The sequence below is a fragment of the Nothobranchius furzeri genome, unplaced genomic scaffold (assembly GCF_043380555.1).
Source record: "Nothobranchius furzeri strain GRZ-AD unplaced genomic scaffold, NfurGRZ-RIMD1 Scf062, whole genome shotgun sequence".
NCBI lineage: Eukaryota > Metazoa > Chordata > Actinopteri > Cyprinodontiformes > Nothobranchiidae > Nothobranchius > Nothobranchius furzeri.
Window position 1 is genome coordinate 119,443 of NW_027223079.1, and position 23,167 is coordinate 142,609.

Consider the following 23,167-nt stretch of genomic DNA (forward strand, 5'->3'; position numbering starts at 1 on the left):
CAGAAGCCAAGTTATAAGCCCACAAATGTGTAACTGGACAACTTCTTTAAATTGACACCAGATCCGGTGACCTTTGGGACATGGTTTGACCCCCTTAGGAAAGTGCGATCATCTTGAAACGTTCAGATCACTTACAACTCAATAGATTCTACCTTCTTGTAACGTTTCAGCCTGGTTGGACCTTGTTTTCACACAAAAGGACCCAGAATGATGTGAAATTGTGCTTCGTGCAAATTAATTCTGGGTGCCATTTAAAAACCATAAGTGCTAATGACTCCATTCCTTTTTGGGTTAATGGGGGCTGTTAATTGGAGTACTCTTAAACAAACCTGACCTCTCTAGGACATTCAGAAGCCAAGTTATAAGCCCACAAATGTGTAACTGGACTACTTCTTTAAAGTGACACCAGATCCGGTGACCTTTGGGACATGGTTTGACCCCCAATAGGAATGTGCGATCATCATGAAACGTTCAGATCACTTACAACTCAATAGATTCTACCTTCTTGTAACGTTTCAGCCTGATTGGACCTTGTTTTTACACAAATGAACCCAGAATGATGTGACATTGTGCTTCGTGCAACATAATTCTGGGTGCCATTTACAATCCATAAGTGCTAATGACTCCCTTCCTTTTTGTGGTTGTAGGGGCTGTTGATTGGAGTACATTAAAACAAACCTGATCTCTCTAGGAAATTCAGAAGCCAAGTTATAAGCCCACAAATGTGTAGCTGGACTACTTCTTTAAATTGACACCAGATCCGGTGACCTTTGGGACATGGTTTGACCCCCTTAGGAAAGTGATATCATCATGAAACATTCAGATCACTTACAACTCAATAGATTCTACTTTCCTGTAACGTTTCAGCCTGATTGGACCTTGTTTTCACACAAATGAACCCAGAATGATGTGAAATTGTGCTTCGTGCAACATAATTCTGGGTGCCATTTACAAACCATAAGTGCTAATGACTCCATTCCTTTTTGTGCTTGTAGGGGCTGTTGATTGGAGTACACTAAAACAAACCTGATCTCTCTAGGACATTCAGAAGCCAAGTTATAAGCCCACAAATGCGTAACTGGACTACTTCTTTAAAGAGCAAGTAACGTCTAAATTAACTTTTTTTTGCTGATGAACTGCATAAATGAGTGTCTAATAGTGTTTTAAATGTGTGCATTCTTTATTTTAGCATTTTGGTGCATTTTCTTTAAAAATTAAAAATTCTGTCTAAAAACCACAGTAATGTGCCACCTTCAGCTGAAAACATAGAATTTGAGTCATTTTGAATAAATTTTAGCCAATGGCTAAAGAGTAAAGTACTACGTAAACCAGTAGAGTACTACGTAGCAGCTCCGTGCCAAAGTTATAAAAGCAACGAGCGTCTCGGCCACGCCCTGTGGCGAGTGGGAGTTGGATTTGCAAGCCAGTTTAGGAGGTCAGCGGTAGTTCAGCATTAGCATATAGCATTAGCATATCCTAGTCTTTAGCATATCTTTTAGTGTTATAAATACTTATTTAGTGTTAGATTTGGCTGTTGGATATTGTAGTTTAGTTAGTGTTTGGCTGTTAGTGTAATTGGGAAAGTAATTCGGGTTTAGTGCTCCATATCGTGTTAGTATTGGTGAGTAGGTGTAGTGTAGTATGGTTGCGGTGACTCTGTGGGCATTTTACCCGCGATTCTGCACGTCTCCGTTTGATGAGGGAGGCTGCCCACCATGGCTCTTCCGCGATTTAGATGCAGCCCACCGACTCTGCTCCCCCACCACGGCGGGCTCCAGTCTGAGGTGAGTAAGCTAAATAAGCGTTTTAACATCTTCTAAAGACAATTCCCTACCTAAATGCAAAGTCTGAGAGACGTGGTTCACTTCCTTTAGCTAGTCAGTCGGCAATTCTGCAACAGTGGCTCTAACTAACAGCACTAGTTGACAGACATTATTACAGCGTGAAATCCAGCACAGAGTGACCCAGTTCTGTAAGGAATTCTGTTCAGGAGGTCACATTTCAGGCTCTCCACATCATGTGTGACTGACTTTTACATTATAACGATCACACACTAAGAATGTTATAAAGCACCTATATAGGAGATTCTTTTATATATTATCTGACTTTATAAACTCCCAACAACAATGTGCTTATATATTTTTTTTCAGGCTAAATCTACCCAAGACACTGGCTGTCAGACTGATTTAGCTGCAAGAATGCACTTGTCCAGGCAGACGTGAAGCCTTACCTGTAGCAAAGGTGAATTATTTTTAATAATCTTCTATGTAAACATTTTATTATTACCTTCTAGTTTTAATTTGTTTTACAGATTATTGTTACACGTGATTTTATGCTCTTTTAAACATTTATAAATGTGCTGCTTCTTTGTTTTTACATAGCCAGCCAGAATGGAGTTCACAGCCGCAGTGTGTCTGGTGTCCCACGGGGACCATGATGAAAATTCATCTTCCAGAAGGTCCCAGAGCAGCGGCCACACACCCTGAAAAGACCAAGGTGTGAGGTGTCTGCTGTTGATTCCAGCTTCCACCTCAGTGACAGTGCAAGCTCAGTGAACTGTTCAAGGTAAAAAAAAAATTAAAACATTTCAGAATTTTTAAGATATTAACAATTAAATAAGTATGTGATTACATCATGACGGAGGCTACTGATTCTGCCCCCGTGACACTTGGTGGTGACGTGTGAGCTGATTCACATGGAAAAAAAGTTTTACATTAAATATTTTGTTTTTGCTATCAAAAGTAAATTAACTAATAACCTGCATTATTGCAGGACACTCAGCAAAATATGGACTCTACAACATGAGGCAGGCACACGTTAATAACTCTATATTAGCACATAAGGTGAGCAACACCACATATAGTACACTGTCCTGAATTTGTTTTCTTTCTGCATCTCATTAGCCTGGCTGATCACCCGATAACTCCTGTCATCTGGTTATGACAGCATGAGGATGTCCTCACACACCTGTAACCTATCAGCTCATCTGGCAGAATAGAGAGAGAAGAGACAACACCAAATCTCCTGTTCCTGGAAAGCCCTCAGCCATCCTTCGATGACTGAGAACCTCCATCAGCTCTGTCTCCTGTCTGCCTACAATTATTATAATAAATATTGTGTTTGACAAGTTTTTTTGTGCTGCCAAATATCTCATATAGATTCCAGTTTTGATATTTCAATGGATATTTATAAATAACATTAATTGAATTATCACATTGCATGTTTAACTAGCCCTATTGTGATGATTTAAACTAGCACCTCACTGTTAAAAGCTCATTTTAATTTCAAGCATGTTTAAGTATTTATGGACATGAAAAAAAACAGGAAATATATAAATTGAGATTTATTTAATTAATATAACAAATAAGGGGGAAAGAGTCATTGAAAGGCACATTCTTCTGGAAGCTCCTGATCCTGACGACACCAGCAGAGGAGACCAGCTGCAGACACCAGAGACCAGCTGCAGACACCAGAGGACCTAGAACCAAGAGAGCAGCTGTTATTAGTAAACAAATAAATCAGGGCAGTTTTAGTGAGCTGAACACATTAAAGAATAATTTTCTCATGGGGTATTTTCATAACTTTATGCAGCAGACTAACTTGAGCCCAGGGCTACCGGAGAGCTGCTATCCAGCACGTTTCAGTGGATTTTCCTGCTTTAACAGGTTAGATTAACTGTTAAGCAGCTCAGCTATTTGTTGCTGATTAAAACCAGGTGTGCTGAAGCAGATAAACCTCTAAAACATGCTGAATACTAGCTCTCTAGGGCCGTGGAGACAAACCCTGCAGCTAATCTGATGCTATGGCTAATGGCTACTTACATTCAGAGGTGGTTCTGTTGGGTCAGTTCTGGGAGTTACAGGCAACTCACAAGCTCAAAAAATTAAGGCTCAGGTCCGCTTGTCTCCTCCAAATACACTTGGTCCCTTTCTTCTCAAGTGTCTGGGTAAGGAGGGGGAGAAACGTCCTCCATTTCTAATAACTGCATAGAGTGAAGGGAGCTAGCATCGTCTAGTTAGCCGTCGTCTTCGTCACTGCCGCGGCTCCGCCCTCTCCGTCCTCCAGGCAACGCCTACTAATGTTGCATTTTTTAAAATTGATACGTGGGTGGAGAAGGTCTCCGAGGCTGAATTGACCCGCTCTTTAAATTGCCACCAGATCCGGTGACCTTTGGGACATGGTTTGACCCCCTTAGGAAAGTGCTATCATCATGAAACGTTCAGATCACTTACAGCTCAATAGCTTCTACCTTCCTGTAACGTTTCAGCCTGATTGGACCTTGTTTTCACACAAATGAACCCAGAAAGATGTGAAATTGTGCTTCGTGCAACATAATTCTGGGTGCCATTTAAAAACCATAAGTGCTAATGACTCCATTCCTTTTTGGGTTAATGGGGGCTGTTAATTGGAGTACTCTAAAACAAACCTGACCTCTCTAGGATATTCAGAAGCCAAGTTATAAGCCCACAAATGTGTAACTGGACTAGTCCTTTAAAGTGACACCAGGCCCGGTGACCTTTGGGACATGGTTTGACCCCTATAGGAATGTGCGATCATCATGAAAGGTTCAGATCACTTACAACTCAATAGATTCTACCTTCTTGTAACGTTTCAGCCTGATTGGACCTTGTTTTCACACAAATGGACCCAGAATGATGTGAAATTGTGCTTCGTGCAACATAATTCTGGGTGCCATTTACAAACCATAAGCGCTAATGACTCCATTCCTTTTTGTGGTTGTAGGGGCTGTTGACTGGAGTACATTAAAACAAACCTGATCTCTCTAGGACATCCAGAAGCCAAGTTATAAGCCCACAAATGTGTAACTGGACTTCTTCTTTAAATTGACACCAGATCTGGTGACCTTTGGGACATGGTTTGACCCCCTTAGGAAAGGGCGATCATCTTGAAACGTTCAGATCCCTTACAACTCAATAGATTCTACCTTCTTGTAACGTTTCAGCCTGATTGGACCTTGTTTTCACACAAATGGACCCAGAATGATGTGAAATTGTGCTTCGTGCAACATAATTCTGGGTGCCATTTACAAACCATAAGTGCTAATGACTCCATTCCTTTTTGTGCTTGCAGGGGCTGTTGATTGGAGTACACTAAAACAAACCTGACCTCTCTAGGACATTCAGAAGCCAAGTTATAAGCCCACAAAGGTGTAACTGGACTACTTTAAAGTGACACCAGGCCCGGTGACCTTTGGGACATGGTTTGACCCACTATAGGATTGTGCGATCATCTTGAAACGTTCAGATCACTTACAACTCAATAGATTCTACCTTCTTGTAACGTTTCAGCCTGATTGGACCTTGTTTTCACACAAATGGACCCAGAATGATGTGAAATTGTGCTTCGTGCAACATAATTCTGGGTGCCATTTACAAACCATAAGTGCTAATGACTCCATTCCTTTTTGTGGTGGTAGGGGCTGTTGGTTGGAGTACATTAAAACAAACCTGATCTCTCTAGGACATTCAGAAGCCAAGTTATAAGCCCACAAATGTGTAACTGGACTACTTCTTTAAATTGACACCAGATCCGGTGACCTTTGGGACATGGTTTGACCCCCTTAGGAAAGTGCTATCATCATGAAACGTTCAGATCACTTACAACTCAATAGATTCTACCTTCCTGTAACGTTTCAGCCTGATTGGACCTTGTTTTCACACAAATGGACCCAGAATGATGTGAAATTGTGCTTCGTGCAACATAATTCTGGGTGCCATTTACAAACCATAAGTGCTAATGACTCCATTCCTTTTTGTGGTTGTAGGGGCTGTTGATTGGAGTACATTAAAACAAACCTGATCTCTCTAGGACATTCAGAAGCCAAGTTATAAGCCCACAAATGTGTAACTGGACTACTACTTTAAATTGACACCAGATCCGGTGACCTTTGGGACATGGTTTGACCCCCTTAGGAAAGTGCGATCATCTTGAAACGTTCAGATCACTTACAACTCAATAGATTCTACCTTCTTGTAACGTTTCAGCCTGATTGGACCTTGTTTTCAGACAAATGGACCCAGAGTGATGAGAAATTGTGCTTCGTGCAACATAATTCTGGGTGCCATTTAAAAACCATAAGTGCTAATGACTCCATTCCTTTTTCTGGTTGTAGGGGCTGTTGATTGGAGTATACTAAAACAAACCTGATCTCTCTAGGACATTCAGAAGCCAAGTTATAAGCCCACAAATGTGTAACTGGACTACTTCTTTAAATTGACACCAGATCTGGTGACCTTTGGGACATGGTTTGACCCCCTTAGGAAAGGGCGATCATCTTGAAACGTTCAGATCACTTACAACTCAATAGATTCTACCTTCTTGTAATGTTTCAGCCTGATTGGACCTTGTTTTCACACAAATGGACCCAGAATGATGTGAAATTGTGCTTTGTGCAACATAATTCTGGGTGCCATTTACAAACCATAAGTGCTAATGACTCCATTCCTTTTTGTGCTTGTAGGGGCTGTTGATTGGAGTACACTAAAACAAACCTGACCTCTCTAGGACATTCAGAAGCCAAGTTATAAGCCCACAAAGGTGTAACTGGACTACTTCTTTAAAGTGACACCAGGCCCGGTGACCTTGGGGACATGGTTTGACCCCATTAGGAAAGCGCTATCATCATGAAACGTTCAGATCACTTACAACTCAATAGATTCTACCTTCCTGTAACGTTTCAGCCTGATTGGACCTTGTTTTAACACAAATGAACCCAGAATGATGTGAAATTGTGCTTCGTGCAACATAATTCTGGGTGCCATTTACAAACCATAAGTGCTAATGACTCCATTCCTTTTTGTGGTTGTAGGGGCTGTTTATTGGAGTACACTAAAACAAACCTGACCTCACTAGGACATTCAGAAGCCAAGTTATAAGCCCACAAATGTGTAACTGGACTACTTCTTTAAATTGACACCAGATCCGGTGACCTTTGGGACATGGTTTGACCCCCTTAGGAAAGTGCTATCATCATGAAACGTTCAGATCACTTACAACTCAATATATTCTACCTTCCTGTAACGTTTCAGCCTGATTGGACCTTGTTTTCACACAAACGAACCCAGAATGATGTGAAATTGTGCTTCGTGCAACATAATTCTGGGTGCCATTTAAAAACCATAAGTGCTAATGACTCCATTCCTTTTTGGGGTTGTAGGGGTTGTTAATTGGAGTACTCTAAACCAAACCTGATCTCTCTAGGTCATTCAGAAGCCAAGTTATAAGCCCACAAATGTGTAACTGGACTACTTCTTTAAATTGACACGAGATCTGGTGACCTCTGGGACATGGTTTGACCCCCTTAGGAAAGTGCTATCATCATGAAACGTTCAGATCACTTACAACTCAATAGATTCTACCTTCCTGTAACGTTTCAGCCTGATTGGACCTTGTTTTCACACAAATGAACCCAGAATGATGTGAAATTGTGCTTTGTGCAACATAATTCTGGGTGCCATTTAAAAACCATAAGTGCTAATGACTCCATTCCTTTTTGGGTTAATGGGGGCTGTTAACTGGAGTACTCTAAAACAAACCTGACCTCTCTAGGATATTCAGAAGCCAAGTTATAAGCCCACAAATGTGTAACTGGACTACCTCTTTAAAGTGACACCAGGCCCGGTGACCTTTGGGACATGGTTTGACCCCCTATAGGAATGTGCGGTCATCATGAAACGTTCAGATCACTTACAACTCAATAGATTCTACCTTCTTGTAACGTTTCAGCCTGATTGGACCTTGTTTTCACACAAATGGACCCAGAATTATGTGAAATTGTGCTTCCCGCAACATAATTCTGGGTGCCATTTACAAACCATAAGTGCTAATGACTCCATTCCTTTTTGTGGTTGTAGGGGCTGTTGATTGGAGTACATTAAAACAAACCTGATCTCTCTAGGACATTCAGAAGCCAAGTTATAAGCCCACAAATGTGTAACTGGACAACTTCTTTAAATTGACACCAGATCCGGTGACCTTTGGGACATGGTTTGACCCCCTTAGGAAAGTGCGATCATCTTGAAACGTTCAGATCACTTACAACTCAATAGATTCTACCTTCTTGTAACGTTTCAGCCTGGTTGGACCTTGTTTTCACACAAAAGGACCCAGAATGATGTGAAATTGTGCTTCGTGCAAATTAATTCTGGGTGCCATTTAAAAACCATAAGTGCTAATGACTCCATTCCTTTTTGGGTTAATGGGGGCTGTTAATTGGAGTACTCTTAAACAAACCTGACCTCTCTAGGACATTCAGAAGCCAAGTTATAAGCCCACAAATGTGTAACTGGACTACTTCTTTAAAGTGACACCAGATCCGGTGACCTTTGGGACATGGTTTGACCCCCAATAGGAATGTGCGATCATCATGAAACGTTCAGATCACTTACAACTCAATAGATTCTACCTTCTTGTAACGTTTCAGCCTGATTGGACCTTGTTTTTACACAAATGAACCCAGAATGATGTGACATTGTGCTTCGTGCAACATAATTCTGGGTGCCATTTACAAACCATAAGTGCTAATGACTCCCTTCCTTTTTGTGGTTGTAGGGGCTGTTGATTGGAGTACATTAAAACAAACCTGATCTCTCTAGGAAATTCAGAAGCCAAGTTATAAGCCCACAAATGTGTAGCTGGACTACTTCTTTAAATTGACACCAGATCCGGTGACCTTTGGGACATGGTTTGACCCCCTTAGGAAAGTGATATCATCATGAAACATTCAGATCACTTACAACTCAATAGATTCTACTTTCCTGTAACGTTTCAGCCTGATTGGACCTTGTTTTCACACAAATGAACCCAGAATGATGTGAAATTGTGCTTCGTGCAACATAATTCTGGGTGCCATTTACAAACCATAAGTGCTAATGACTCCATTCCTTTTTGTGCTTGTAGGGGCTGTTGATTGGAGTACACTAAAACAAACCTGATCTCTCTAGGACATTCAGAAGCCAAGTTATAAGCCCACAAATGCGTAACTGGACTACTTCTTTAAAGAGCAAGTAACGTCTAAATTAACTTTTTTTTGCTGATGAACTGCATAAATGAGTGTCTAATAGTGTTTTAAATGTGTGCATTCTTTATTTTAGCATTTTGGTGCATTTTCTTTAAAAATTAAAAATTCTGTCTAAAAACCACAGTAATGTGCCACCTTCAGCTGAAAACATAGAATTTGAGTCATTTTGAATAAATTTTAGCCAATGGCTAAAGAGTAAAGTACTACGTAAACCAGTAGAGTACTACGTAGCAGCTCCGTGCCAAAGTTATAAAAGCAACGAGCGTCTCGGCCACGCCCTGTGGCGAGTGGGAGTTGGATTTGCAAGCCAGTTTAGGAGGTCAGCGGTAGTTCAGCATTAGCATATAGCATTAGCATATCCTAGTCTTTAGCATATCTTTTAGTGTTATAAATACTTATTTAGTGTTAGATTTGGCTGTTGGATATTGTAGTTTAGTTAGTGTTTGGCTGTTAGTGTAATTGGGAAAGTAATTCGGGTTTAGTGCTCCATATCGTGTTAGTATTGGTGAGTAGGTGTAGTGTAGTATGGTTGCGGTGACTCTGTGGGCATTTTACCCGCGATTCTGCACGTCTCCGTTTGATGAGGGAGGCTGCCCACCATGGCTCTTCCGCGATTTAGATGCAGCCCACCGACTCTGCTCCCCCACCACGGCGGGCTCCAGTCTGAGGTGAGTAAGCTAAATAAGCGTTTTAACATCTTCTAAAGACAATTCCCTACCTAAATGCAAAGTCTGAGAGACGTGGTTCACTTCCTTTAGCTAGTCAGTCGGCAATTCTGCAACAGTGGCTCTAACTAACAGCACTAGTTGACAGACATTATTACAGCGTGAAATCCAGCACAGAGTGACCCAGTTCTGTAAGGAATTCTGTTCAGGAGGTCACATTTCAGGCTCTCCACATCATGTGTGACTGACTTTTACGTTATAACGATCACACACTAAGAATGTTATAAAGCACCTATATAGGAGATTCTTTTATATATTATCTGACTTTATAAACTCCCAACAACAATGTGCTTATATATTTTTTTTCAGGCTAAATCTACCCAAGACACTGGCTGTCAGACTGATTTAGCTGCAAGAATGCACTTGTCCAGGCAGACGTGAAGCCTTACCTGTAGCAAAGGTGAATTATTTTTAATAATCTTCTATGTAAACATTTTATTATTACCTTCTAGTTTTAATTTGTTTTACAGATTATTGTTACACGTGATTTTATGCTCTTTTAAACATTTATAAATGTGCTGCTTCTTTGTTTTTACATAGCCAGCCAGAATGGAGTTCACAGCCGCAGTGTGTCTGGTGTCCCACGGGGACCATGATGAAAATTCATCTTCCAGAAGGTCCCAGAGCAGCGGCCACACACCCTGAAAAGACCAAGGTGTGAGGTGTCTGCTGTTGATTCCAGCTTCCACCTCAGTGACAGTGCAAGCTCAGTGAACTGTTCAAGGTAAAAAAAAAAATTAAAACATTTCAGAATTTTTAAGATATTAACAATTAAATAAGTATGTGATTACATCATGACGGAGGCTACTGATTCTGCCCCCGTGACACTTGGTGGTGACGTGTGAGCTGATTCACATGGAAAAAAAGTTTTACATTAAATATTTTGTTTTTGCTATCAAAAGTAAATTAACTAATAACCTGCATTATTGCAGGACACTCAGCAAAATATGGACTCTACAACATGAGGCAGGCACACGTTAATAACTCTATATTAGCACATAAGGTGAGCAACACCACATATAGTACACTGTCCTGAATTTGTTTTCTTTCTGCATCTCATTAGCCTGGCTGATCACCCGATAACTCCTGTCATCTGGTTATGACAGCATGAGGATGTCCTCACACACCTGTAACCTATCAGCTCATCTGGCAGAATAGAGAGAGAAGAGACAACACCAAATCTCCTGTTCCTGGAAAGCCCTCAGCCATCCTTCGATGACTGAGAACCTCCATCAGCTCTGTCTCCTGTCTGCCTACAATTATTATAATAAATATTGTGTTTGACAAGTTTTTTTGTGCTGCCAAATATCTCATATAGATTCCAGTTTTGATATTTCAATGGATATTTATAAATAACATTAATTGAATTATCACATTGCATGTTTAACTAGCCCTATTGTGATGATTTAAACTAGCACCTCACTGTTAAAAGCTCATTTTAATTTCAAGCATGTTTAAGTATTTATGGACATGAAAAAAAACAGGAAATATATAAATTGAGATTTATTTAATTAATATAACAAATAAGGGGGAAAGAGTCATTGAAAGGCACATTCTTCTGGAAGCTCCTGATCCTGACGACACCAGCAGAGGAGACCAGCTGCAGACACCAGAGACCAGCTGCAGACACCAGAGGACCTAGAACCAAGAGAGCAGCTGTTATTAGTAAACAAATAAATCAGGGCAGTTTTAGTGAGCTGAACACATTAAAGAATAATTTTCTCATGGGGTATTTTCATAACTTTATGCAGCAGACTAACTTGAGCCCAGGGCTACCGGAGAGCTGCTATCCAGCACGTTTCAGTGGATTTTCCTGCTTTAACAGGTTAGATTAACTGTTAAGCAGCTCAGCTATTTGTTGCTGATTAAAACCAGGTGTGCTGAAGCAGATAAACCTCTAAAACATGCTGAATACTAGCTCTCTAGGGCCGTGGAGACAAACCCTGCAGCTAATCTGATGCTATGGCTAATGGCTACTTACATTCAGAGGTGGTTCTGTTGGGTCAGTTCTGGGAGTTACAGGCAACTCACAAGCTCAAAAAATTAAGGCTCAGGTCCGCTTGTCTCCTCCAAATACACTTGGTCCCTTTCTTCTCAAGTGTCTGGGTAAGGAGGGGGAGAAACGTCCTCCATTTCTAATAACTGCATAGAGTGAAGGGAGCTAGCATCGTCTAGTTAGCCGTCGTCTTCGTCACTGCCGCGGCTCCGCCCTCTCCGTCCTCCAGGCAACGCCTACTAATGTTGCATTTTTTTAAATTGATACGTGGGTGGAGAAGGTCTCCGAGGCTGAATTGACCCGCTCTTTAAATTGCCACCAGATCCGGTGACCTTTGGGACATGGTTTGACCCCCTTAGGAAAGTGCTATCATCATGAAACGTTCAGATCACTTACAACTCAATAGCTTCTACCTTCCTGTAACGTTTCAGCCTGATTGGACCTTGTTTTCACACAAATGAACCCAGAAAGATGTGAAATTGTGCTTCGTGCAACATAATTCTGGGTGCCATTTAAAAACCATAAGTGCTAATGACTCCATTCCTTTTTGGGTTAATGGGGGCTGTTAATTGGAGTACTCTAAAACAAACCTGACCTCTCTAGGATATTCAGAAGCCAAGTTATAAGCCCACAAATGTGTAACTGGACTAGTCCTTTAAAGTGACACCAGGCCCGGTGACCTTTGGGACATGGTTTGACCCCTATAGGAATGTGCGATCATCATGAAAGGTTCAGATCACTTACAACTCAATAGATTCTACCTTCTTGTAACGTTTCAGCCTGATTGGACCTTGTTTTCACACAAATGGACCCAGAATGATGTGAAATTGTGCTTCGTGCAACATAATTCTGGGTGCCATTTACAAACCATAAGCGCTAATGACTCCATTCCTTTTTGTGGTTGTAGGGGCTGTTGACTGGAGTACATTAAAACAAACCTGATCTCTCTAGGACATTCAGAAGCCAAGTTATAAGCCCACAAATGTGTAACTGGACTACTTCTTTAAATTGACACCAGATCTGGTGACCTTTGGGACATGGTTTGACCCCCTTAGGAAAGGGCGATCATCTTGAAACGTTCAGATCCCTTACAACTCAATAGATTCTACCTTCTTGTAACGTTTCAGCCTGATTGGACCTTGTTTTCACACAAATGGACCCAGAATGATGTGAAATTGTGCTTCGTGCAACATAATTCTGGGTGCCATTTACAAACCATAAGTGCTAATGACTCCATTCCTTTTTGTGCTTGCAGGGGCTGTTGATTGGAGTACACTAAAACAAACCTGACCTCTCTAGGACATTCATAAGCCAAGTTATAAGCCCACAAAGGTGTAACTGGACTACTTTAAAGTGACACCAGGCCCGGTGACCTTTGGGACATGGTTTGACCCACTATAGGATTGTGCGATCATCTTGAAATGTTCAGATCACTTACAACTCAATAGATTCTACCTTCTTGTAACGTTTCAGCCTGATTGGACCTTGTTTTCACACAAATGGACCCAGAATGATGTGAAATTGTGCTTCGTGCAACATAATTCTGGGTGCCATTTACAAACCATAAGTGCTAATGACTCCATTCCTTTTTGTGGTGGTAGGGGCTGTTGGTTGGAGTACATTAAAACAAACCTGATCTCTCTAGGACATTCAGAAGCCAAGTTATAAGCCCACAAATGTGTAACTGGACTACTTCTTTAAATTGACACCAGATCCGGTGACCTTTGGGACATGGTTTGACCCCCTTAGGAAAGTGCTATCATCATGAAACGTTCAGATCACTTACAACTCAATAGATTCTACCTTCCTGTAACGTTTCAGCCTGATTGGACCTTGTTTTCACACAAATGGACCCAGAATGATGTGAAATTGTGCTTCGTGCAACATAATTCTGGGTGCCATTTACAAACCATAAGTGCTAATGACTCCATTCCTTTTTGTGGTTGTAGGGGCTGTTGATTGGAGTACATTAAAACAAACCTGATCTCTCTAGGACATTCAGAAGCCAAGTTATAAGCCCACAAATGTGTAACTGGACTACTACTTTAAATTGACACCAGATCCGGTGACCTTTGGGACATGGTTTGACCCCCTTAGGAAAGTGCGATCATCTTGAAACGTTCAGATCACTTACAACTCAATAGATTCTACCTTCTTGTAACGTTTCAGCCTGATTGGACCTTGTTTTCAGACAAATGGACCCAGAGTGATGAGAAATTGTGCTTCGTGCAACATAATTCTGGGTGCCATTTAAAAACCATAAGTGCTAATGACTCCATTCCTTTTTCTGGTTGTAGGGGCTGTTGATTGGAGTATACTAAAACAAACCTGATCTCTCTAGGACATTCAGAAGCCAAGTTATAAGCCCACAAATGTGTAACTGGACTACTTCTTTAAATTGACACCAGATCTGGTGACCTTTGGGACATGGTTTGACCCCCTTAGGAAAGGGCGATCATCTTGAAACGTTCAGATCACTTACAACTCAATAGATTCTACCTTCTTGTAATGTTTCAGCCTGATTGGACCTTGTTTTCACACAAATGGACCCAGAATGATGTGAAATTGTGCTTTGTGCAACATAATTCTGGGTGCCATTTACAAACCATAAGTGCTAATGACTCCATTCCTTTTTGTGCTTGTAGGGGCTGTTGATTGGAGTACACTAAAACAAACCTGACCTCTCTAGGACATTCAGAAGCCAAGTTATAAGCCCACAAAGGTGTAACTGGACTACTTCTTTAAAGTGACACCAGGCCCGGTGACCTTGGGGACATGGTTTGACCCCATTAGGAAAGCGCTATCATCATGAAACGTTCAGATCACTTACAACTCAATAGATTCTACCTTCCTGTAACGTTTCAGCCTGATTGGACCTTGTTTTAACACAAATGAACCCAGAATGATGTGAAATTGTGCTTCGTGCAACATAATTCTGGGTGCCATTTACAAACCATAAGTGCTAATGACTCCATTCCTTTTTGTGGTTGTAGGGGCTGTTTATTGGAGTACACTAAAACAAACCTGACCTCACTAGGACATTCAGAAGCCAAGTTATAAGCCCACAAATGTGTAACTGGACTACTTCTTTAAATTGACACCAGATCCGGTGACCTTTGGGACATGGTTTGACCCCCTTAGGAAAGTGCTATCATCATGAAACGTTCAGATCACTTACAACTCAATATATTCTACCTTCCTGTAACGTTTCAGCCTGATTGGACCTTGTTTTCACACAAACGAACCCAGAATGATGTGAAATTGTGCTTCGTGCAACATAATTCTGGGTGCCATTTACAAACCATAAGTGCTAATGACTCCATTCCTTTTTGGGGTTGTAGGGGTTGTTAATTGGAGTACTCTAAACCAAACCTGATCTCTCTAGGTCATTCAGAAGCCAAGTTATAAGCCCACAAATGTGTAACTGGACTACTTCTTTAAATTGACACGAGATCTGGTGACCTCTGGGACATGGTTTGACCCCCTTAGGAAAGTGCTATCATCATGAAACGTTCAGATCACTTACAACTCAATAGATTCTACCTTCCTGTAACGTTTCAGCCTGATTGGACCTTGTTTTCACACAAATGAACCCAGAATGATGTGAAATTGTGCTTTGTGCAACATAATTCTGGGTGCCATTTAAAAACCATAAGTGCTAATGACTCCATTCCTTTTTGGGTTAATGGGGGCTGTTAACTGGAGTACTCTAAAACAAACCTGACCTCTCTAGGATATTCAGAAGCCAAGTTATAAGCCCACAAATGTGTAACTGGACTACTTCTTTAAAGTGACACCAGGCCCGGTGACCTTTGGGACATGGTTTGACCCCCTATAGGAATGTGCGGTCATCATGAAACGTTCAGATCACTTACAACTCAATAGATTCTACCTTCTTGTAACGTTTCAGCCTGATTGGACCTTGTTTTCACACAAATGGACCCAGAATGATGTGAAATTGTGCTTCCCGCAACATAATTCTGGGTGCCATTTACAAACCATAAGTGCTAATGACTCCATTCCTTTTTGTGGTTGTAGGGGCTGTTGATTGGAGTACATTAAAACAAACCTGATCTCTCTAGGACATTCAGAAGCCAAGTTATAAGCCCACAAATGTGTAACTGGACAACTTCTTTAAATTGACACCAGATCCGGTGACCTTTGGGACATGGTTTGACCCCCTTAGGAAAGTGCGATCATCTTGAAACGTTCAGATCACTTACAACTCAATAGATTCTACCTTCTTGTAACGTTTCAGCCTGGTTGGACCTTGTTTTCACACAAAAGGACCCAGAATGATGTGAAATTGTGCTTCGTGCAAATTAATTCTGGGTGCCATTTAAAAACCATAAGTGCTAATGACTCCATTCCTTTTTGGGTTAATGGGGGCTGTTAATTGGAGTACTCTTAAACAAACCTGACCTCTCTAGGATATTCAGAAGCCAAGTTATAAGCCCACAAATGTGTAACTGGACTACTTCTTTAAAGTGACACCAGATCCGGTGACCTTTGGGACATGGTTTGACCCCCAATAGGAATGTGCGATCATCATGAAACGTTCAGATCACTTACAACTCAATAGATTCTACCTTCTTGTAACGTTTCAGCCTGATTGGACCTTGTTTTTACACAAATGAACCCAGAATGATGTGACATTGTGCTTCGTGCAACATAATTCTGGGTGCCATTTACAAACCATAAGTGCTAATGACTCCCTTCCTTTTTGTGGTTGTAGGGGCTGTTGATTGGAGTACATTAAAACAAACCTGATCTCTCTAGGAAATTCAGAAGCCAAGTTATAAGCCCACAAATGTGTAGCTGGACTACTTCTTTAAATTGACACCAGATCCGGTGACCTTTGGGACATGGTTTGACCCCCTTAGGAAAGTGATATCATCATGAAACATTCAGATCACTTACAACTCAATAGATTCTACTTTCCTGTAACGTTTCAGCCTGATTGGACCTTGTTTTCACACAAATGAACCCAGAATGATGTGAAATTGTGCTTCGTGCAACATAATTCTGGGTGCCATTTACAAACCATAAGTGCTAATGACTCCATTCCTTTTTGTGCTTGTAGGGGCTGTTGATTGGAGTACACTAAAACAAACCTGATCTCTCTAGGACATTCAGAAGCCAAGTTATAAGCCCACAAATGCGTAACTGGACTACTTCTTTAAAGAGCAAGTAACGTCTAAATTAACTTTTTTTTGCTGATGAACTGCATAAATGAGTGTCTAATAGTGTTTTAAATGTGTGCATTCTTTATTTTAGCATTTTGGTGCATTTTCTTTAAAAATTAAAAATTCTGTCTAAAAACCACAGTAATGTGCCACCTTCAGCTGAAAACATAGAATTTGAGTCATTTTGAATAAATTTTAGCCAATGGCTAAAGAGTAAAGTACTACGTAAACCAGTAGAGTACTACGTAGCAGCTCCGTGCCAAAGTTATAAAAGCAACGAGCGTCTCGGCCACGCCCTGTGGCGAGTGGGAGTTGGATTTGCAAGCCAGTTTAGGAGGTCAGCGGTAGTTCAGCATTAGCATATAGCATTAGCATATCCTAGTCTTTAGCATATCTTTTAGTGTTATAAATACTTATTTAGTGTTAGATTTGGCTGTTGGATATTGTAGTTTAGTTAGTGTTTGGCTGTTAGTGTAATTGGGAAAGTAATTCGGGTTTAGTGCTCCATATCGTGTTAGTATTGGTGAGTAGGTGTAGTGTAGTATGGTTGCGGTGACTCTGTGGGCATTTTACCCGCGATTCTGCACGTCTCCGTTTGATGAGGGAGGCTGCCCACCATGGCTCTTCCGCGATTTAGATGCAGCCCACCGACTCTGCTCCCCCACCACGGCGGGCTCCAGTCTGAGGTGAGTAAGCTAAATAAGCGTTTTAACATCTTCTAAAGACAATTCCCTACCTAAATGCAAAGTCTGAGAGACGTGGTTCACTTCCTTTAGCTAGTCAGTCGGCAATTCTGCAACAGTGGCTCTAACTAACAGCACTAGTTGACAGACATTATTACAGCGTGAAATCCAGCACAGAGTGACCCAGTTCTGTAAGGAATTCTGTTCAGGAGGTCACATTTCAGGCTCTCCACATCATGTGTGACTGACTTTTACGTTATAACGATCACACACTAAGAATGTTATAAAGCACCTATATAGGAGATTCTTTTATATATTATCTGACTTTATAAACTCCCAACAACAATGTGCTTATATATTTTTTTTCAGGCTAAATCTACCCAAGACACTGGCTGTCAGACTGATTTAGCTGCAAGAATGCACTTGTCCAGGCAGACGTGAAGCCTTACCTGTAGCAAAGGTGAATTATTTTTAATAATCTTCTATGTAAACATTTTATTATTACCTTCTAGTTTTAATTTGTTTTACAGATTATTGTTACACGTGATTTTATGCTCTTTTAAACATTTATAAATGTGCTGCTTCTTTGTTTTTACATAGCCAGCCAGAATGGAGTTCACAGCCGCAGTGTGTCTGGTGTCCCACGGGGACCATGATGAAAATTCATCTTCCAGAAGGTCCCAGAGCAGCGGCCACACACCCTGAAAAGACCAAGGTGTGAGGTGTCTGCTGTTGATTCCAGCTTCCACCTCAGTGACAGTGCAAGCTCAGTGAACTGTTCAAGGTAAAAAAAAAAATTAAAACATTTCAGAATTTTTAAGATATTAACAATTAAATAAGTATGTGATTACATCATGACGGAGGCTACTGATTCTGCCCCCGTGACACTTGGTGGTGACGTGTGAGCTGATTCACATGGAAAAAAAGTTTTACATTAAATATTTTGTTTTTGCTATCAAAAGTAAATTAACTAATAACCTGCATTATTGCAGGACACTCAGCAAAATATGGACTCTACAACATGAGGCAGGCACACGTTAATAACTCTATATTAGCACATAAGGTGAGCAACACCACATATAGTACACTGTCCTGAATTTGTTTTCTTTCTGCATCTCATTAGCCTGGCTGATCACCCGATAACTCCTGTCATCTGGTTATGACAGCATGAGGATGTCCTCACACACCTGTAACCTATCAGCTCATCTGGCAGAATAGAGAGAGAAGAGACAACACCAAATCTCCTGTTCCTGGAAAGCCCTCAGCCATCCTTCGATGACTGAGAACCTCCATCAGCTCTGTCTCCTGTCTGCCTACAATTATTATAATAAATATTGTGTTTGACAAGTTTTTTTGTGCTGCCAAATATCTCATATAGATTCCAGTTTTGATATTTCAATGGATATTTATAAATAACATTAATTGAATTATCACATTGCATGTTTAACTAGCCCTATTGTGATGATTTAAACTAGCACCTCACTGTTAAAAGCTCATTTTAATTTCAAGCATGTTTAAGTATTTATGGACATGAAAAAAAACAGGAAATATATAAATTGAGATTTATTTAATTAATATAACAAATAAGGGGGAAAGAGTCATTGAAAGGCACATTCTTCTGGAAGCTCCTGATCCTGACGACACCAGCAGAGGAGACCAGCTGCAGACACCAGAGACCAGCTGCAGACACCAGAGGACCTAGAACCAAGAGAGCAGCTGTTATTAGTAAACAAATAAATCAGGGCAGTTTTAGTGAGCTGAACACATTAAAGAATAATTTTCTCATGGGGTATTTTCATAACTTTATGCAGCAGACTAACTTGAGCCCAGGGCTACCGGAGAGCTGCTATCCAGCACGTTTCAGTGGATTTTCCTGCTTTAACAGGTTAGATTAACTGTTAAGCAGCTCAGCTATTTGTTGCTGATTAAAACCAGGTGTGCTGAAGCAGATAAACCTCTAAAACATGCTGAATACTAGCTCTCTAGGGCCGTGGAGACAAACCCTGCAGCTAATCTGATGCTATGGCTAATGGCTACTTACATTCAGAGGTGGTTCTGTTGGGTCAGTTCTGGGAGTTACAGGCAACTCACAAGCTCAAAAAATTAAGGCTCAGGTCCGCTTGTCTCCTCCAAATACACTTGGTCCCTTTCTTCTCAAGTGTCTGGGTAAGGAGGGGGAGAAACGTCCTCCATTTCTAATAACTGCATAGAGTGAAGGGAGCTAGCATCGTCTAGTTAGCCGTCGTCTTCGTCACTGCCGCGGCTCCGCCCTCTCCGTCCTCCAGGCAACGCCTACTAATGTTGCATTTTTTAAAATTGATACGTGGGTGGAGAAGGTCTCCGAGGCTGAATTGACCCGCTCTTTAAATTGCCACCAGATCCGGTGACCTTTGGGACATGGTTTGACCCCCTTAGGAAAGTGCTATCATCATGAAACGTTCAGATCACTTACAACTCAATAGCTTCTACCTTCCTGTAACGTTTCAGCCTGATTGGACCTTGTTTTCACACAAATGAACCCAGAAAGATGTGAAATTGTGCTTCGTGCAACATAATTCTGGGTGCCATTTAAAAACCATAAGTGCTAATGACTCCATTCCTTTTTGGGTTAATGGGGGCTGTTAATTGGAGTACTCTAAAACAAACCTGACCTCTCTAGGATATTCAGAAGCCAAGTTATAAGCCCACAAATGTGTAACTGGACTAGTCCTTTAAAGTGACACCAGGCCCGGTGACTTTTGGGACATGGTTTGACCCCTATAGGAATGTGCGATCATCATGACAGGTTCAGATCACTTACAACTCAATAGATTCTACCTTCTTGTAACGTTTCAGCCTGATTGGACCTTGTTTTCACACAAATGGACCCAGAATGATGTGAAATTGTGCTTCGTGCAACATAATTCTGGGTGCCATTTACAAACCATAAGCGCTAATGACTCCATTCCTTTTTGTGGTTGTAGGGGCTGTTGACTGGTGTACATTAAAACAAACCTGATCTCTCTAGGACATTCAGAAGCCAAGTTATAAGCCCACAAATGTGTAACTGGACTACTTCTTTAAATTGACACCAGATCTGGTGACCTTTGGGACATGGTTTGACCCCCTTAGGAAAGGGCGATCATCTTGAAACGTTCAGATCCCTTACAACTCAATAGATTCTACCTTCTTGTAACGTTTCAGCCTGATTGGACCTTGTTTTCACACAAATGGACCCAGAATGATGTGAAATTGTGCTTCGTGCAACATAATTCTGGGTGCCATTTACAAACCATAAGTGCTAATGACTCCATTCCTTTTTGTGCTTGCAGGGGCTGTTGATTGGAGTACACTAAAACAAACCTGACCTCTCTAGGACATTCAGAAGCCAAGTTATAAGCCCACAAAGTTGTAACTGGACTACTTTAAAGTGACACCAGGCCCGGTGACCTTTGGGACATGGTTTGACCCACTATAGGATTGTGCGATCATCTTGAAACGTTCAGATCACTTACAACTCAATAGATTCTACCTTCTTGTAACGTTTCAGCCTGATTGGACCTTGTTTTCACACAAATGGACCCAGAATGATGTGAAATTGTGCTTCGTGCAACATAATTCTGGGTGCCATTTACAAACCATAAGTGCTAATGACTCCATTCCTTTTTGTGGTGGTAGGGGCTGTTGGTTGGAGTACATTAAAACAAACCTGATCTCTCTAGGACATTCAGAAGCCAAGTTATAAGCCCACAAATGTGTAACTGGACTACTTCTTTAAATTGACACCAGATCCGGTGACCTTTGGGACATGGTTTGACCCCCTTAGGAAAGTGCTATCATCATGAAACGTTCAGATCACTTACAACTCAATAGATTCTACCTTCCTGTAACGTTTCAGCCTGATTGGACCTTGTTTTCACACAAATGGACCCAGAATGATGTGAAATTGTGCTTCATGCAACATAATTCTGGGTGCCATTTACAAACCATAAGTGCTAATGACTCCATTCCTTTTTGTGGTTGTAGGGGCTGTTGATTTGAATACATTAAAACAAACCTGATCTCTCTAGGACATTCAGAAGCCAAGTTATAAGCCCACAAATGTGTAACTGGACTACTTCTTTAAATTGACACCAGATCCGGTGACCTTTGGGACATGGTTTGACCCCCTTAGGAAAGTGCGATCATCTTGAAACGTTCAGATCACTTACAACTCAATAGATTCTACCTTCTTGTAACGTTTCAGCCTGATTGGACCTTGTTTTCAGACAAATGGACCCAGAGTGATGAGAAATTGTGCTTCGTGCAACATAATTCTGGGTGCCATTTAAAAACCATAAGTGCTAATGACTCCATTCCTTTTTCTGGTTGTAGGGGCTGTTGATTGGAGTATACTAAAACAAACCTGATCTCTCTAGGACATTCAGAAGCCAAGTTATAAGCCCACAAATGTGTAACTGGACTACTTCTTTAAATTGACACCAGATCTGGTGACCTTTGGGACATGGTTTGACCCCCTTAGGAAAGGGCGATCATCTTGAAACGTTCAGATCACTTACAACTCAATAGATTCTACCTTCTTGTAACGTTTCAGCCTGATTGGACCTTGTTTTCACACAAATGGACCCAGAATGATGTGAAATTGTGCTTTGTGCAACATAATTCTGGGTGCCATTTACAAACCATAAGTGCTAATGACTCCATTCCTTTTTGTGCTTATAGGGGCTGTTGATTGGAGTACACTAAAACAAACCTGACCTCTCTAGGACATTCAGAAGCCAAGTTATAAGCCCACAAAGGTGTAACTGGACTACTTCTTTAAAGTGACACCAGGCCCGGTGACCTTTGGGACATGGTTTGACCCCCTATAGGGTTGTGCGATCATCTTGAAACGTTCAGATCACTTACAACTCAATAGATTCTAACTTCTTGTAACGTTTCAGCCTGATTGGACCTTGTTTTCACACAGATGGACCCAGAATGATGTGAAATTGTGCTTCCCGCAACATAATTCTGGGTGCCATTTACAAACCATAAGTGCTAATGACTCCATTCCTTTTTGTGGTTGTAGGGGCTGTTGGTTGAAGTACATTAAAACAAACCTGATCTCTCTAGGACATTCAGAAGCCAAGTTATAAGCCCACAAATGTGTAACTGGACTACTTCTTTAAATTGACACCAGATCCGGTGACCTTTGGGACATGGTTTGACCCCCTTAGGAAAGTGCTATCATCATGAAACGTTCAGTTCACTTATAACTCAATAGATTCTACCTTCCTGTAACGTTTTAGCCTGATTGGACCTTGTTTTCACACAAATGAACCCAGAATGATGTGAAATTGTGCTTCGTGCAACATAATTCTGGGAGCCATTTAAAAACCATAAGTGCTAATGACTCCATTCCTTTTTGTGATTGTAGGGGCTGGTAATTGGAGTATACTAAAACAAACCTGATCTCTCTAGGACATTCAGAAGCCAAGTTATAAGCCCACAAATGTGTAACTGGACTACTTCTTTAAATTGACACCAGATCCGGTGACCTTTGGGACATGGTTTGA

General features: G+C 41.1%; 3 long non-coding RNA genes across 3 annotated transcripts; all 3 read left to right on the forward strand.

The window, feature by feature from the left end:
* The first annotated feature begins 1,000 nt into the window (after positions 1-1,000).
* Positions 1,001-4,132, forward strand: LOC139064912 (uncharacterized). Its single transcript, XR_011517910.1, has 3 exons — positions 1,001-1,784; positions 2,151-2,241; positions 2,382-4,132. It is a non-coding gene; the product is annotated as an uncharacterized lncRNA (long non-coding RNA).
* Positions 4,133-8,924: 4,792 nt separating this feature from the next.
* LOC139064913 (uncharacterized) lies at positions 8,925-12,013 on the forward strand. The gene is made up of 3 exons (XR_011517911.1): positions 8,925-9,708; positions 10,075-10,165; positions 10,306-12,013. It is a non-coding gene; the product is annotated as an uncharacterized lncRNA (long non-coding RNA).
* A 4,836-nt stretch (positions 12,014-16,849) lies between these two features.
* On the forward strand, positions 16,850-19,984 carry LOC139064914 (uncharacterized). Its single transcript, XR_011517912.1, has 3 exons — positions 16,850-17,633; positions 18,000-18,090; positions 18,231-19,984. It is a non-coding gene; the product is annotated as an uncharacterized lncRNA (long non-coding RNA).
* The last annotated feature ends 3,183 nt before the right edge of the window (positions 19,985-23,167 follow it).